General features: G+C 33.6%; 4 long non-coding RNA genes across 4 annotated transcripts; 1 reads left to right on the top strand and 3 right to left on the bottom strand.

Moving 5' to 3' along the window:
• Positions 1 to 4,843: 4,843 nt before the first annotated feature.
• LOC145581499 (uncharacterized) lies at positions 4,844 to 5,686 on the bottom strand. The gene is made up of 3 exons (XR_014099639.1): positions 5,494 to 5,686; positions 5,325 to 5,383; positions 4,844 to 5,214 (listed from the first exon to the last, which is right to left on the bottom strand). It is a non-coding gene; the product is annotated as an uncharacterized LOC145581499 (long non-coding RNA).
• Positions 5,687 to 7,308: 1,622 nt separating this feature from the next.
• On the bottom strand, positions 7,309 to 8,028 carry LOC145581498 (uncharacterized). Its single transcript, XR_014099638.1, has 3 exons — positions 7,931 to 8,028; positions 7,765 to 7,823; positions 7,309 to 7,657 (listed from the first exon to the last, which is right to left on the bottom strand). It is a non-coding gene; the product is annotated as an uncharacterized LOC145581498 (long non-coding RNA).
• A 1,586-nt stretch (positions 8,029 to 9,614) lies between these two features.
• On the bottom strand, positions 9,615 to 10,596 carry LOC145581496 (uncharacterized). Its single transcript, XR_014099637.1, has 3 exons — positions 10,401 to 10,596; positions 10,237 to 10,295; positions 9,615 to 10,132 (listed from the first exon to the last, which is right to left on the bottom strand). It is a non-coding gene; the product is annotated as an uncharacterized LOC145581496 (long non-coding RNA).
• Positions 10,597 to 11,490: 894 nt separating this feature from the next.
• Positions 11,491 to 14,413, top strand: LOC145581495 (uncharacterized). Its single transcript, XR_014099636.1, has 3 exons — positions 11,491 to 11,708; positions 12,720 to 12,762; positions 13,803 to 14,413. It is a non-coding gene; the product is annotated as an uncharacterized LOC145581495 (long non-coding RNA).
• Positions 14,414 to 16,897: the final 2,484 nt, after the last annotated feature.

Raw genomic sequence — 16,897 nt, 5'->3', positions numbered from 1 at the left:
TGTACAAGATATTGTTTCTAGTAGTCCAGGGTCTGATATCATTTGTCAAGTCTGTCCACAAGCTAGGCAGACTAGACTTAGTTTTCCTGCAAGTAATTCTAGCTCTAAGAAGTGTTTTGAATTACTACATATAGACACTTGTGGGCCATATAAGATGGCTAATCATGATGGTTGTACTTTCTTTTTAATGGATGATTTTAGCAGACATACATGGACTTTTTTGATGAAAAACAAAAATGATGTTGTTTCTATTGTGCAATATTTTTTTAATTATGGTTCAAACACAATTCAATATACATATTAAGTGCATAAGGTCTGACAATGCTAAGGAATTGTGCGAGGGACCAATGCTGCAATTTTATCTTCAGTCTGGCATTATGCATCAAAGAAGCTGTACTGAAACTCCACAACAAAATGGTGTTATGGAGAGAAAGCATACGCATCTTCTAGAAACAGAAAGAGCCCTTTTCTTTCAGTCTAATGTCCCTATTTCCTTTTGGGGTGAATGTTTGCTGTGTGCCACCCATTTGATTAACAGAATGCCCTTAAGTGTGCTGGGTTTTGTCACCCTTTATGAAAAACTTTTTGGACAACAACCAAACATCAGTCATTTAAAGGTGTTTGGTTGTTTGTGTTATGTGTCTACTCTTAAAGGACATAGAGCTAAATTTGATGCCAGGGCAGTACAGTGTGTCTTCTTGGGTTATCCACCAGGTCAAAAGGCTTTTAAGGTTATGGACCTTACAACTAGGAAAATTTTTACCTCTAGGGATGTTCAGTTCTCTGAGAAACACCCCCCTTTTCTTAATCCTTCATCCATAACTTCTCGTAAACCTATTTTTCTTTCTATAAACACACCATTTGATTTTCATACTTTCCCTGAGATACCTTAACCTTTTTTTCTAGATACAGAACAACCAATTTCCCAACCTAACTCTCCCACTTAAACTCCAATACTATCCCCAACTTCTTCTAATTCTTCTCCTGTTTCACCTTCTATATCTTCTGATTCCAATTCAAAAACCACCCTACCTATTCCTGTTCCCCACCCTATTCCCAAACAGTCCATAAGACCTCACAAACCACCCTCTTGGATGAAGGATTACATCCCTGCTCCTTATATTTCTCAGCATTGGTGTAATTAAGATATTCCTAGCTCAGAACAAGCCAAAATTGCTTGTACCACTGGCATCCAGGAACCTAGTAGTTATCTGGAGGCTTCTCAGGACCAGGGTTGGATAGATGTTATGCAGAAAAAAATCTCAGCTCTGAAGCAAAATGGTACTTGGGTTCTGGTGCCTTTGCCTAAAGGGAAGAAGGTTATAAGCTGTAAATGGGTATTCAAAGTCAAGCTTAAAGCTGATGGTACAGTTGAGAGATTGAAAGCTAGACTTGTAGCTAAAGGGTACACACAAGTTTATGGGATAGACTCTGATAAGACCTTTTCACCTATGGTCAAAATGGCTACTGTCAGAAGCTTGCTTGCTGTAGCAGCAGGTCATGGCTGGGATTTGCATCGACTAGACATTAACAATGTCTTTTTACATGGAAATTTAACTGAAGAGGTGTATATGAAGATTCCTAAGGGTATTCCAAACCCAAACAATCTTATTTGTAAGTTACAGAGAAGTCTATATGGCCTAAAACAGGCATCTAGGCAATGGTTTGCTAGATTGACTAAGGAATTGAAAAGCAAAGGGTTTATACAGTCTCTAAGTGATATATCTCTATTCATCTGCATACTACTTCTATTTTGGTCTTTGATGCAGTCTATGTGGATGATATAATTCTCACAGGCAATGATCAACTAGTGATTCAGGACTTAAAGGATCATTTACACAAGGTGTTCAACATCAAGGACCTTGGGAAGCTGAATTTCTTTTTAGGGATAGAGGTTTCCTATGTTCATTATGGTATTATCTTAACTTAGAAGAAGTTTACTAAGGAGTTATTACAAGATTGTGGCTTTTGATCTTTCTAAATCAACAAAAACACCTCTGCCTATGCATTTGAAGCTGAAAACAGATCAAGGTGATCATTTTCATGACCCTGCTCTTTATAGATGTCTGGTTGGGAAGCTGAACTTCCTTACACACACCAGGCCAGATCTATCTTATGCAATACAAATTCTTAGTCAGTTCATGAGTCATCCTACAGTTCCTCACACTCAAGCCCTTCTTCATGTTTTGAGATACATACTGGGACAGTTGGTCAAGGGATCTTATTACAGGGTTCTACTCGGTCGACTCTAAAAGCCTATTCAGATTCTGATTGGGGTGCTTGTATTGAGACAAGAAGGTCTGTCACAGGCTATGTTATGCTATTGGGAAAGTCTCCTATTTCTTGGAAATCTAAGAAGCAGGGCACTGTTTCTAGTCTTCCTCTGAGGCTGAATATAGGGTAATGGCAGCTGCCTCTTCAGAGATAGCTTGGTTAGTTCGTCTGCTGCAAGATCTTAGAGTTACAGGTTTGCAGCCTGTGAAACTTTGCTGTGATAATCAGTCTGCTATTCAAATAGGGAAGAATCCAGTCGTGCATGAGAGGACCAATCATATAGAAATTGACTATCATTTCACTAGAGAGAAAGTGCTGGAAGGTTTGCTTGAATTGGTTTATACTCTTTCACATGAGCAGCTTGCTGATTTGTTCACTAAAGCTCTGCCTTCACATCAGCATCATTATCTGAGTTCCAAGCTAGGAATGATTGATACTCAATCCATGCCTAACTTGAGGGGGGCTGTTGAAGATCATGATGATCAAGATCAGGAGCAGCATTATGATCCACCTTGAGTTCAAGACTGCTAGTCACGGATTACCAGCCTGTCTTTCCAGCTCAACATTTCCAGCTCAGCATTTTTGTAACAGAATTCTGTTATTTTGTTTCTTTTGTAACAAACTTGTTCTAGAACTTTCTGCTGTGATAAAAGGGAGCTTGTATTTCATTTCATTCACTTAGTTCTTCAATGAATGATAATCTCTTCTTTCTCTCTCTAAATTTTTCTCTCTAAAATCTTCTATATTTTTCCTTTAGAATATCAAGATGACACAGTTGGACTTTGTGCACTATTCACATAACTTAGTTTGACTTCGTTTTGTGATTTCGTGATGAGAAAAAATATAGTGATGTGGAGTCTTCTTAAATTTGGCTTAACACCTATTTTTCAGATATCACATTTTTATAATTTTTACTAATATATAATAAAGGATATTTTCATTATAAAGTATGCAATGGCAAACATGTCATCTAATATGAAACAAAAGAAATATATGTTATTAATTACATAGTAGGAGTTTATCTATTAATTCCCGTTCTATAGCATAGTGTATATTTCATTAAATGAAACACAAAAAAAAAAAAAAAAAAAAAAAAAAAGAAAATCAATCCACTAACTTTACTCTACAAATCAGTAAACAACTCATTTTCGTATTATAAGCATGTAAGATTTCAAATTACATGAGTAGATGTCCAAGTGAATATGTCAATTATTCCGAAACGAAGAAAGTATGCGATTGTTTGATGTTGTGGACTTCTTGTTAAGTTGGTCTAACTACTTGATTTCAGACATAAAGCCCAAAGCCAACTTCTTGACATTACGAAAGACGAAACAAAAAGACAAAAACAAAATGTTGTAATTTTTGTAGAATAATGGCATTATCCATTGAAATCTTGTAGCTTAATGATGAGATCTAGCTAATGGAGCAAAGTGCTTAACTTTTATATTTTGCAAAGAGATAAGCTATTACTTCATTATAAGTAAGTGGCTCACACATCAAACCCACTTGTTATTTATCTTCCCACTATCTTTTTTAATTCATGTTTTTGCTCTTATAATTTAGGCTTTTATGATTAATTAAAGTGTCTAATCTTACATTTCTTTTCATCCCTTGAATTGATATGATGAAATCCAATCTCAACAAATTGTGGGTCCTACTTCATTGAGGGAATTATTGAGTTGACTTGTGTTGTTGTACTTTGTTTGAAAGGTGTTCGATGAAAGTCCTCGATGAAAGTTCTCATTCAAGATTACCCCTTTCAATCTTTATAGCTTTTGATCCTTGGATGTATTCCACGTAGACTTTTTTTTCGAATAAACTAACGCGTGTTTGGTTGATGGTAATATATTACGATTTTGGTAGTCTAACATGACATTTGGTTGATGATAATATACTAATATATTACGATTTTGATAGTCTAACATGACAATAAAGTAGTATGTCATTGTCCATGGTAATGTTACCACTTTACCGATGTATAACATGGTAAATTGGTAATGAAAATTTACGAAGAATGTGTTGAGTTATTCATAAATGCTTTAGTGTCATTTTACTTATAAAAATTAGACCAAATTCAGAGACTTTACCAAAAATAGGCTGGTAAAGATTTTCTATATAAGAAGAATGGTTATGATACTTATGAATTTGCTAATTGGATGAATAATAATTGTTCGTAATTGGTTGAACGATTTGCATTAAGTTTTCTATGATTCCTTGGATGTATTTGGGCATGTTTGTCAGTTCAAATGTTCACTTTACCATTTTACATCAATTGTACTTGTGATAATGTTAGTATGAAAAATCAGTAAAAACATCGGCTACATGCTGCAGTGCTGCCTGTCTGAATCATGAATAAGTGAACACTGAAACATTTTAGTAATAATCCGACCGCGACTGGAAGATACAATCTTGCTTACTACCTCTGTTTCTTATTAGTTGCAACTTTGGGGTATTATTTGTGAGATATAAAATATTCCAAAGTTGCAACTAATACGAAACGGAGGTAGTAGAATAATGATCTCATGACACTATTGTATGCTTTTTTCATTACCATCAAATGAAATTCTTATTATAAAGCAGAAGATCTAGCATTACATGAGAAGTTTATTACATTGACCACCAGGTTCTGACTTTTCTGTGTAACAGAATACAAAAACTAGCCTACTAACTGACCAACCCTTTAGTCCTTTACATAGAGCTTTACACTGGATAGATGTTGGCTGATGAAACTCTACTCTTAATTGAAGGTTTAGATCCAAAATTTCCATCAATATCATATAGACATATTATTGTACACAGGTGTACTATGCAGTGTACCTGGCATCATCAAGGTGGTGGTGGGGTGTGGATTGGATTAGCTGACGGTGGTCCATAATCGTCTCTCTCAAAATCCATCCTACCCTTGATAAAATCGTCCTCCATTTTATCGTTTAATATATACTGTTGTTAAGAAACAGAACATAAAATTGTTACAGGAAAAGAAATGACTGTGACACGTACGTGGTGTATGAATTGCATACAATCATATAGGAAGAAGCATATACAAATACCTGTTGCATTCTTCTTGTTACTACAATTTCTCTTCTTATATTAGGGAGATTGTTGAGCCCTGATTTTGTTACATAAACAATCAAACAAATACGTAGTATTAGTCAAGAAAAATATATAAAATGATCAATTATTGAGAATTTAAAATGGTTTTTCTGTATTTTGAATTACTTGAAACAGGAACTGCATTTGACGAAACAAGGTAAGAACAAGCGAGCATGAGCACAAAGAGATGAAGCCTGTAGGCTGCCATAATATTGCTTCACTTGAGGTATAACTCGACGATAGTTGGGGTACTATAGAGGTTTGTACCTTTGACATTTTTATAGTGTAGGCAATGTTTGGAAATTTAAGATATGATAGTGCACATCAGCACATTTGATGCTCCTGATATTACGTTCAGATATTATTATTTGTTCATAGTATGAAATCATATACTCCATCTTTTGGTAGGTTTGTTTTTATCTTATCAAATATTGTTATGTAAATATACTTAAAAATAACTTCATTGAATCATAGTGATTGTATCTGGTTTGAATCTCTTTGAACACTATACAATGCATACAAAGCCGTATCATCTCATTAGCATACTTGAGCTTTCCCTATTGTTTTTCCCTCCAATTAGTACATGGCACGTACACAATGTATCTTAGTTATTATCATATCTGATATTATTATGGAAATATTTTCATGTTATCTTTTGTATTCAATTGATGTATATCTTTTGATTCATGTAAATCATTAATGAGTCATAGAGATCATATTAAGCCAAAAAAAATAAAATTTTGATATCTTTTGGACGATAACTTGATGTTTCTAAAAGTTAAGTGTCTGTCATACCCTTTTTGTCTCTGCCTTCAAATAATCATATTAAATATGGACATATTTTGTTATGATATGGTTCTAAAAGGCTCTTGTAATATAACTTTTTTTCTCCTCTATGAATTTTGTGCATGTTTGTGACTAATGTATAGTGGAAGACATCAGTTGGAATTATAATATTTAGTATGTCAAAATCTGATAAGGAAAGTAGAACCCACCATATACTCAAGGTGGAGGAAAATGAGTAGCTTTCAAACAATAGGTTATTTTACCATCCGTTTAAGTCCACTCTATATCTGATAAAATAAGCATGTAAAAATTTTAAACTCAGGAACTTAAGTGCTTTCAGAACTTCATTCAAAATTCCTCTGCTACACCCAGGTGATTGTTCTGTGTGTATAGCTTAAAGGAAAGAACGGGTTTAATGGTTTAATTTGAACATAATCTTCTTCTAAGTATTTTAAACACGAATTAATTTATGGTGCTTAACATCAACTTACTTATCAGATAAACACATTATGACCAAATCCAATTGTAGGGATCCAAATTTTACTTGGATTGGTGGGGATACTTGAAATTAGATTGTTGAGTCTATGAGCAAACCCACATGTGAGTGGTGTTATCCCACATTGAAAGAGTATAAAAGTGAGGATGAGTATTGGGATGTGTATCCCACGTTGAAGAAAAGAGAAAGTTGTGTCTACTTTATAAGACTAAGGGACTACTCCCCTTATTACCATATAGTTTTGAGGTGAAATCTTCTTGGTCGTGTAAAGTGGACATTTGAGGCGGGTGTAAATAAAATTATAAATGATATTTAGCTCTTCTATTTTAGAATACTAAGAGCTCTTCGTTTTGCTTAGCATATCAATTTGGGATATTCATAAATGCTTTAGCATCATTTTACTGTTGAAATTAGACTAAATTCAGAGAGGTTTTACCAAAAATAGGCTGGTAAAGATTTTCTATATAAGAATGATTATGAATTTGCTGATTGGATGAAAGATAATTCTTCGTAATTGGTTGAACGATTTGCTTTGTGTTTTCTATGATTCCTTGGATGTATTTGGTCATATTTATGAGTTCAATTATGCACTTTACAGTACATATAAGAAGAGAAAGTGTAGTAACAACAAGAATGCAACAGGTATTTTTTCCTAAAGCAGAAGATCTAGCATTACATGAGAAGTTTATAACACTGACCACCAGGTCCTGAATTTTCTGTGTAGCAGAATACAGAAACTAGCCTACCAACTGACAAATCATGGAGTTTACACGGGATAGATGTTGGCTGATGAAACTTTCACAGTAATTAAAGGTTTAGATCGAATTTTCCATCATATGAACATATTATTGTACACTGGTGTGCTATGCAGTGTACTTGGCATCATCAAGGTGGTGGCGGCGGGGTGTGGATTGGATCAGCTGACGGTGGTTCATAATCGTATCTCTCAAAATCCATCCTACCCTTGATAAATTCGTCCTCTATTTTATCGTTTAATATATACTGATCCTGTTAGAAAACAGAACATAAAATTGTTACAGGAAGAGAAATGACTGACACGTACGTGGTGTATGAATTGCATATATAATCATATACGAAGAAGCATATACAAATACCTGTTGCATTCTTCTTGTTACTACACTTTCTCTTCTTATATTTGGGAGATTGTTAAGCCCTGATTTAATTACACAAACAATCAAACAAAGATTAGTCAATTAAGAAAAAGATATAAAATGATTTATTATTGAGAATTTAAGATAGTTTTTCTGTATATTGAATTACTTGAAATGGGGACTGCATTTGACAAAACAAGGTAAAAACAAGCAAGCATAAGCACAATGAGATGAAGCTTGTGGCCTGCCATTACGGCTCCGTCCCGGAATCAGGACCCCTCTTAAATTGTTTCACTTTAGGGTATATTTTGACAGTAGTTGGGGTACTATAGTGGTTTGAACCTTTTGCACCAAAAAAAAAAATAGTGGTTTGAACCTTTGACATATTTATAGTGTAGGCAATATTTGGAAGTTTAAGATATGATAGTGCATAGTTGATGCTTTTGATGTTACAGATATTATTTGTTGTTCATGATTTGTATCATGTATTACTTGATAGGTTTGCTTTATCTTACCAAATATTGTTATGTAAATATTGATATCTTTTGTAGTTTGGTTCAAGTATATCTTTTAATAAATCATAATGATTGTATTAGGTTTCAATCATTTTGTAACACTGTACATAGCTGTATCATCTCATAAACATAACTAAGCATTCAACATTATATTTTTACCCTTCAATTAACACATTGCAAGCACACACTATCTCTTGGTATCTTAGTTGTTATCATATCTGATATTATTATGGAAATATTTTTTAAATTAGCTTTTGTAATCATTGATGTATATCTTGTGATTGATGTAAATCAATAATGAGTCATAGAGATTGTATTAAGCCAAAAAAATGGATCTCTTTTGGAGGATAACTGGATGTTTCTGAAAGTAAAGTGTCTGTCATGCCCTTTTTGTCTTTGCCTTCGAATAATCATTTGAATTTGGACATATTTTGTTATGATATGGTTTTCAAAGGCTCTTGGGAAATTTTCCTTTTTCCTCTCTATAATTTCTGTGCATGAAGCATGTTTGATGCCTGATGTATAGTGGAAGACATCAGTTGAGAATTATAATACTTCGTATGTCAAACTCTGATAAGGAAAGTAGAACCCACCATATAAGTAGTATTAAGTGGAGGAAAAGAGTAGAGCTTTCCAATAATGTGTGTTATTTTACCACCTGTTTAAGTCCACTATATATCTGATAAAACAGCATGAAGAAACTTTTTACTCAGGAACTTACTTGTGTGCTTTCAGAACTACATTCAAAATTCCTCTGCTGAAGCATGTGATTGGTATGTATGTATAGCTTAAAGGAAAAGCTGGTCTAATAGCTTAATTTGAACATATTCTTCTTCTGAGTATTTTGAACACGAATAAACTTTTGGTGCTTAACATCAACTTATTTAACAGATGAAAATAAACATTATTACCAAATCCATTGTAGGGATTTTATGGTTTGTGCAGCAGAACTTGTACCTTGTGGTCGGCAAACATCAAAAAGTTGGACATTGAACATTATCTTAGTAGCTGTACATGCTAATATTCAACCTGCTAAAACCTCCAGGTTTGTATTCTTATTCTGTTTCAAACATTCAGTATAACAGAATTACATGTTACCTAGATAATTTTATATCACATTTGTTATTCTATTGAGTTTTTTCTCTGTTATACAGCCCTTCTGCATTTTATCATGAGTCCTTTTTTTTTTCCAGCTTTGTTGTACTTTTGTTTATATTAACAGGAGAAATAGGTAAAAGCATCCTGTCTGAATCATAAAAAAGTGATCACAGTTCTGTAAACACTTTAGTACTAATTTTAGCCAAAAGCTTAAAGTTAAAAAAACTGACAGTTCAAATCTTGTTAGATAAGTATCTCATGAGACTATTTTATCATCATCAGACATAATTCTTATTCGAAAATAGAAGATCTAGAATTACATGAGAAGTTTATAACACTGACTAGGTTATGACAATTCTGTGTCACAGAATACAGAAACTAGCCTACTAACTGACCAACCCTGTACATTCAACCGATATAGATAGGGTCGGCTATGTAAATTCCTAGAAGACAAACCGTTGAGAATACATGCATGAGTGATGATTGACCAACACTTAGACACTTAGTGTTGGCTATTGGAACTCTTCCCTGAATAAAGGGTTAAAGTTCAAACTTGCCATCGTATGGACATTCTATACACTTACCGGAGTAGTTTTTCTTAATAGCTGTAGAGATAAGCAGTGTAATTGGCATCATCAATGTGGTGGTCTTGGGGTGTGGATTGGATTAGATGATGGTGGTCCATAATCATTTTTCTTAAAATCCATCCTACCCTCGATAAAATCTTCTGTTACTTTATCCTTTGATATCATCTGATCCTGTTAGAAAACAGAACAAATTTACTACAGGAATAGAAATGACTCAAATGACTGTCAGTCTGTCATACGTGATGCATCCATTGCATACATAGAAGTAATAATACCTGTTTCATGCTTCTTGTTACTACAAATTCTCTTTCTTTATTCGGGAGATTGTTAAGCCCTGAAATCGTAACACAAACAATCAAACAAAAATTAGCCAAGGAAAGGATCTAAAACAATCAACCATTAGTGAAACTTTAAGATGGTTTAGCTGTGTTTTTATTACTTGACATGGGGATAGCATTTGACATCAGAAGGTAAGAACAAGCGAGCATGAGCACAAAGAGATGAAGCATGTGGGATGCCATTATATCTTGCTTCACTTAAGGTATTACCCGATGATAGTTGGGGTACTATTCTATATCTATAGAGGTTTATACCTTTGACATATTTATAGGAAAAGATATGTTTGGAAGCTTAAGATTTTTGTCATTATTTTATTAATTATAAGAATTTTTTTGGTCCAAATGTAGATAAGCTTTCTCATAATTCTATCAATTTACATTAAGTCGAAAAAAGTCAAATTATGGGTTTCTTTTGGACAATAACTGGATGTTTCTGAAAGGTTAAGTGTGTCGCGCACTTTCTGTCTCTGCCTTAGATGAATCATATGAATTTGGACATATTTTGTTATGATGTGATTCTGAAAGGCACTTTGGATTTTTTTTTTTCTCTATTATTTCTGTGCATGATTCGTGAGGCGTGTTTGATGACTGATTTATAGTGGAAGATATCAATAATATGTCAGTCTCTGATAAGGAAAGTAGAACCCACCATAGAAGTGGAGGAAAATGAGTAGCTTTCCAACAATATGTGTTGTATTTATCACCTGTTTCAGTCCATTCAGTGTCTGATAAAATAAGCTGTGGAAATTTCAGACTCAGGAAACTTATGTGCTTTCCGAACTTCTTCATTCATCACTCCTCCACTGCATGCCTATCTTACGCGTAGCTTAAAGGCCGAGCTAGTTTAATTTAAACATAAGCTTCTTATGAGCATTTTTTGGTGCCTTGACAGTAAAAAAAAAACTTATGAGACGAGAAAAACTATATGCATTATGCCCGATTGTAGGGATCCAGATTTTCTTTGGATTGATGGAGATACTCTGGATCAGACTATAGAGTTGAGCTGTAAAATTGTAAGATCTTACATATTTGTAAAAAAGTATGCTGATAGTGATAGTCCATAGTTTTACTAGCTTATTTCACTTTGTGGTTGTGAAAAACTGAAAATGCAGTACTGCCAATGCATTTTGGAGCCCCCTTTCCTATAGGATGATGTTACGTTGACATAAGCGTTAGTTTTCAATGAGATGCAAGTAAGTCGCCTTTTGTCACGTTTCAGAAATTTTATGAGAAACATTTTTTTATCATAGGCTTGAAATCATTCTGAAACTCTTCATATCTCTATAATAATTTTTCAACCTTTTGTAGTCGATGTTATCCTTGTGGTCGGCCAACATCAGAAAGTTGGGCATTCAGCATTATCCTTAGTAGCCGTACATGCTAAATTTTCAATTTGCCAAAACCTACAGGTTTGTCTTCTGTTTCTGTTCCAAACACCCAGAAGCATAATCACATGTTACCAACATCATCTGTTATATAGCTACTATTTATCTTTAAGACATTTTTAATGCTATCTTGTTGAGTTTTCTCTTTGTTACACATCCCATCCTCTCTTATCATAATGTTTATAGTAATATCTTTTTTACTAAACTGTATTCATGCTTAAATTCCTGCTTGCTATAAAAAGATGGATAAGTTTTATTATAAAACTTGCAGATTTGGAATTTCAGAAAATGGATTTAGTTACTAATAGATACTCTCTAATTGATTTCCATTGGATGTTCGAAAATCTTTGCTTGGAAAGAAAAGATTAAAAAAAAAAATTAAAACTGATGGCTGATATCGAGTTTATGTCAATTGCAACTGAGGATGAAACCATAGGCCAGAAATTGATTGGCCTTTTGAGGTCTTTATTGAGTGGACAGCTATGTCATTAAGTAATGTGTGGTGATAGTTTGCATGCCTTTATCAGACAGTGGTGCTGGCTTATAGATGTGGTTCCTTTAGGTATCTGGAATCATAGTATGAAGTGGATTGAATGACCAGTTTGTTGATAACTAAACATAATTTGAACCAACTTAATGTGGAAGCATAGGATGCAATCTTGAGTTTGTTGATTTTAATACATATATAATGATGTGAGCACTTTAATGTGAATCTTTGGCATTTGGACCACCCTTACCCCCACGTACATACTAGAAAGGCGAAAACTTTTGTGTGTTGTATTCTCTCCATTGAGACCACATTGATATTCTACGTAGTCCCAAAAATTAGGCCATACTAAATATATTTGGTGTGTTGAAACTGGAGTTCTCCTGTATTATCAATTACTCTAAATAAAAAAATTTCAAAGAAAGATGACTTAGGATTGGTGAAAATGTAAAAAGCTTGTCATTGCAGTTGAGATGCATGGCTTCTTCTGAATTTATGCAACAATTCTGATTATCGCTTAGACTTACAATATTGCAATTGCTTGCCAGGATTTTTATAATTCAGATTCAGATGATGGCTTACATGCTTCAGGTACCTCTTGCTGTCATGCTTCATTTTGCAACCTCAAAGTAGGGTCTTGATATTTTATTTTTTTTTTTATTTTTTTTTTTTGACAAATGGTCTTGATATCATTGAACACTTAAACTCTGGAACTTGATTAATTGAAGCTTATTGTGCATCTAATATTGAACGATATCTACAAGTTCCAAGTACAGCATACAGCAATGCAACCCATGTTCCACTTTGGTCCTACTTGCAATAATGGCTTTGAACTGTCAACGAAATGCTGTGTATAGCTAGTTTCCTACCATTAGGGGAAAATAATGAAAAGGTAATAACATCTGAAAAAGATCAAAGTATAGGCGTAGGGAAAAGGAAAAGTAAACAATTTTGGAGCAGATATTAAGAGAAAAAAGAGTAAGCCTATTGATGAACCCTGACATTAATGTGTTACTATATTGCTGTTACAATTAACTAGGGAAAGGGATGTGCTTATGAAAAGAAATGAAACTCACAAGATTAGACTTGAACCCCCGAAAAACTTTATTTTTTCTGTAATCATGTTGAAGATTCAAGAAATATGTTTACCTTCAAGTTCCTGAAGTTCCAACTTGGCTGCACTCTTGATCTTTCAATTGTAGTATTTTGAGTGAACCTTTCAAGAGTAGCATTTTGACTGCAGTCACTTCAGTCACCACAGGCTATTTTGGTGGTCCAACTCAGTTTGTATGCACTTGTTCTTCATTTAGCTCCTCCTCCTGCTGATTGGTTTTAAGACTCATAGGGATATTATATTAAATACTCAAATTTTCTGAAATAGACAATTATCTGGAGATGGTCTAAACAGACATTTCTGTAATTGAACTGGTTTTATGTGACTGATGCTATAGGTATCTAGCCTTTATGAAAAATATTATCTCACAGGTTAGTGGTGTAAACTCATATAACTGAACATATCTACATCATATGTCTACCTCTACTTTTTCACTCTCAAAATCACTGGTGCCATTAATTTGTTGACAGTATGTTACTTCCAATTAGCACTTTAGCTGCCACATTCGTTTTGACAGGAAATGAGAACGATATTGGTATGGAAACTTTACCTTGCAGTCGGACACTTCATACCACTTTGAACGATGGGCAGATGCAGGGGAGACTGGCTTAGAGGAGTACAATATACTTGGGAGTAGATTAACTTTTAGAATTTCAGACAACAATTCTGAGGTACTCTATCTCTTAGTACAGATTATTCTAGTTAAAAAGTTTGTTATGTACATATTTTAGGCAGTGTTTCTGCATACTAAATTTTGACGCGTGGCATGTCAGAGAGTCAGACTCGTATATGTATTACCTGTATGGTTGTATGCCTGTATCTCAATATCTGACACCCATACCAAATTACAACACAAATGAAGATGTTCAGGGATCCATGAATAGTGATGAATGATCTGTCCTTTCTTAAATCTGACTATAAGTAGTGTAAATTTCTGGCAAATAGAGTTAAACCTGAATTAGTCATGCTTATTAGAAAATCTGCAGTATCTGTTTTTTAATCTAAATGCTACAATTATACAAGTACATTTTTACAACTGTTATCCTAAGAATTTGTTCTGTCATGAGGATTGCAACAACATGAACTTGATTTGTTTTGTTGTTTGTCATTAGTGTTGCTGTTGGCCCAACTTATCTAAGCCCATTGTTTGGTGGATCATTTGTGTATGTTCTAGAAACTTTTATATGAATCAAATAAGGTTAGTGCTCATATTTGCACTACTTAGTATCAAGAGACCTCATCTGCATTCGGTAAGAGTGACAAAAAGGTTACGGGTTTAACATGATGACATGAAGTTAGATTTCATTTTGTGTTAAGAAAGCTTCTTTAAAGGTAAGAAATTTTGCATTTGGTAAATTTCTTTACTTGCTCTCTCCTTTTCTCATCAACACCATTAGTAAATCCCATGAGCATAATTTTCGCATAGTTTGTTAATAATGTGAAGTTGTAAACTTTGCTTTATGGAGCAATAAAAAATGAGGTAGAAGGGAGCATGAATTAAGCATAGATATATTCATATATTATACTTTGTATATAATGAGCAAAATGATGCATTGTTTCAAATTGATGTATCTATTGGTCTACCCTAATTTACAAGAAACTTGATTTTTTATTTTTTATTTTAATGACGGATACCCAAAAAAATTTTGCAATTTTGTACATATTGATATACGCATAAAAAACATTCCTTTATCTGAGCATAAATTTGAATTTTTTGTACACCCTATAAGAAATGTGACCAAGTCGAGCATACCAAACATCTCCAGACTCCTTAGTAGCTACCAAACAGGAATGAATCGCTCCAGATTGGTGCTTGGCGAATTCGGCCTGGTCTGAATTGATATAAACACCTCGTCCATTGTCTTTGAGAAATCTCTATTAGTTTTCCATGACAATTACCTTTCACATGATCAACTCAATCAATTATAGATTCATGTTAGTCCAACCTAACTCTTAGTTAACTTCATCTTATTGACATCATTTAACTACATGTCATACTATGACGTCGTTCAATCTTAGGTCATCTTAGAATACTCCAAATTATAATTAACAGACAATTCAAGTTTGGCAAGACAACTTTTATGCTACCCAGAAATGTACTAAATTTTGCTGCTCTAAAGAGTTTCTTTTCTATGGCCTTTAATCTCTTACCATAAATGACCCATCTTTAGTCGATCTCTAATCTGTCATTAGTGTAACCCACAATTAGTGGTCACTACTCACATAAATATCTAATCGCCTAACTCCATTTTCGGCTTTTTGCTAAAAAATTACTACTATAATCTCGATTTAAACTCAAACTTATTGCTTAATTAAGTTAAATATATGATGCTACATCTGCCTAAACTCATCCTTCTGCCTAACTAGACAAAAATTTGTGGTCATATATGGAAATTATCATGTATGTTAAGTCATGATCTTGGTTTATTGGTTTTGTTACTATTTGTTTTTACACAAATTTTAATATGTGGCTGCCATACCGAGTGACCGGGATTACTCGAGTTACTCGGTCATGGGTTACTTGAAAGGTTTGGTCAGAGGTTACTCGATCAGGGGTTACTTGAGGGGTTTGGTCAGAGGTTATTCGATCAGGAGTTCGATCAGGGGTTAGTTGAGGGGCTATTCGATCAGGAGTAACTTGAGTAACCCTTGACCAAATAACTCGAGTAACCCGATCACACAGTATTCCATCCACACAAAAAAATCTCCCTCATCTTTAACTTTGTTAGATGAACCGGTAATTTTACCAATTCAGAGTATGTGCTCTACATTGTATGTGTATCAGTGTGTGTGCCTTTTACCTGTATCTTTAAGAAGGGATCAATAATTTTATCACTTTTTTATTTGTTTTTTTTTATTCGTCGTGTCATGTTTTTTTGGCTGGGGGTTTTTGTGGCCATGTGTCAGGTTCCTTTGCAAAAGTAATATGCTAGAAAGTTACTACTTCTTCGTATCTCCTTTGTGGCCAAGAGTTGTGGATCACTAGATTTTATTGTTACGTTACTGGTTCAAAAATAAGGTAAGTTATAATGGATGGAAATGTTTTTTTTTTTATTTACAGTACATTGGATTTTTAGCTAGATTTTACAACGTTTATTATAGATATAAAGATGGTACCGACTCAATTCAAAATCTGATCTAACAAGAAAGAAAGCTTTGCCAAGCACAAGCATGATGATACATATTGTGCTTGATGAGTACGTGTTTTTGGCAATGGCCTTCCCGCGACACAAAAAATGGATTAAACAAAGGGTTAATTTATGTAATTTCAAATTATAGTTCTTGTCAATTATATTGGGGAAAAATTAAAGTAAAAGTAAGAATTGATGGAATATTGAATTTAAATATATATAATTTCAAATTATAGTTCTTGTCAATTATATTGGGGAAAAATTAAAGTAAAAGTAAGAATTGATGGAATATTGAATTTAAATATATATATATATATATATATATATATATATATATATATATATATATATATATATATATATATATATATATATATATATATACATGGTGTAAGGTGTAACAATTTAAAAAGAAAAAAGAAAAACACTTTAGTGCAGCTGATGTATAGAAAAATCTCTCGATTGCATTGATCCAAACTGA

The sequence above is a fragment of the Chenopodium album genome, chromosome 15 (assembly GCF_948465745.1).
Source record: "Chenopodium album chromosome 15, dcCheAlbu1.1, whole genome shotgun sequence".
Lineage (NCBI taxonomy): Eukaryota > Viridiplantae > Streptophyta > Magnoliopsida > Caryophyllales > Amaranthaceae > Chenopodium > Chenopodium album.
This window is presented reverse-complemented; position numbering and strand designations above follow the sequence as displayed.